Raw genomic sequence first — 1,723 nt, forward strand, 5'->3', positions numbered from 1 at the left:
GCCTTTTTCTCTTTCTTGTTTTCCAGATCCCCAAATTTTTGAGTCCTAATCGTGCTCTCGTTCCTTTGTCCTCTTTTCCCCTCCAGAGAGTCTCTCTCATATCGCTTTCTTTCTTTTCTTTTTTTTTTCACTCTAATGTCCTGATCTTCATGCTATACTGTACTAGTTTTAGGTAGATTTGTTCCTATTTATTTTCTGTTAGTTTTATGGCCGGTGCTTTTGCTCGGCTTTGTTTGCCTGTTGTTCTCTACCCCTTTGAGGGTTTGCAATGAATTGCAACTTCGACCAAAAAAAAAAAAAGTCATGGCAATTGAAATTTCAAATCATGGATTACATGTCAAATTCATATGCAATCACCATGAGATAAAAACATAAGCACGTAAAAAAATAAAAACAAGGGAAAGATCCAACTAAACTAACAACAATATATATCACACGCATATGCTTTCTCCTATAAAAAAAGACGGTCCCATGAACATGTTAACATGGGCTATAATCCAGTGAACTTGTTAACCTAAGTAATCAGCTAGCTGACAAGGAGAAAGAACATAGAGGAAGAAGAAAGAAAGAAAAAAGAAGAGAGGAAGAAGAAGTAAAAAGAATAAATAAATAAATATATATATATATATATATATATATATAAGGGGAGATGATAAATATTCGGAAAAAGAGAGAGAGAGAGAGAGAGAGAGAGAGTAGAAATAGAATAAAAAAGGAGAGAGAAGAGGAAATAGAATAAAGAAACGGATGTGTGTGTTGGGATGAGATAAATGTTTTTATTTTAGGGGGTGTATTCAATTGAGATTTTAAAAGATTATTTTGAGATAAATAAGTCATGTAGTATTCAATTAAGACTTTTAAATTATCTAAACAAGTCTTGTGGTATTCCATTAAGATTATTAGGATTTTTAAATGAGTGTATCGAAATCTAGTGGTATTCAATCAAGACTTTAAACAAGTAACAAAATGTCTTATGGTATTCAAAACCTTGTTAATTTCAAAAGATTTTTTAAAATCTAAGATTGTGTGAAATTTTTTAGTGGGAGGTATAAATACCAAGCCTTATCTCAAATCCTACCCTAAATCCATCAGACTTTTCAAGTGAGATTTTTTTTAAAAATTATTTCCTCACCTCGACCTCCGCCCAAGCAGTTGTGAGTATAAACCATGGCGACCAAACCACCACTAACGACCACTGGGTATAAGAAATGTTCTTTCCTCACCTTTCCTCACATGAAGACCAAACCACCTTCAAAACTAGAGCTACATGATGTTGGGCTGTAAGCTTCTAGCATTTGGACCTCCACACATCTATTTGACAAAGCTGGGGATGGCTGGGCAAAAATTGCCCACCATCTGTTCGACACAAGCCCCCAAAGGGCGCAGCTTCTGTTTAGATTAGTTACTAGAAAATTGTTAATAGAATTCTTGTTGTGGAAGAGGTTGGCATTCAAAGGCAACACGTATTTGGGATGGTGGTGGTGTGGACCCAAATGCGGTGGTGATGCAAGCAAAGGCTTGGCTGGCTGAATATCAGCAAATAAGGGATGACTTGGTCTCCAATGTCCCACGCTTGGCTCCAAAAAGATGGGTAGTTCCAAGAGATGGCTTTGTTAAGATTAACGTGTTGGTGCTTGGAAAGCTGAGGATCGTAATGGAGGTCTGGGAGTGGTGGTACGGGATGAGCGGGGAACCTTCATTGCAGCTTGTGTGCGGCCAGTTA

The sequence above is a fragment of the Prunus dulcis genome, chromosome 4, assembly GCF_902201215.1.
Source record: "Prunus dulcis chromosome 4, ALMONDv2, whole genome shotgun sequence".
Lineage (NCBI taxonomy): Eukaryota > Viridiplantae > Streptophyta > Magnoliopsida > Rosales > Rosaceae > Prunus > Prunus dulcis.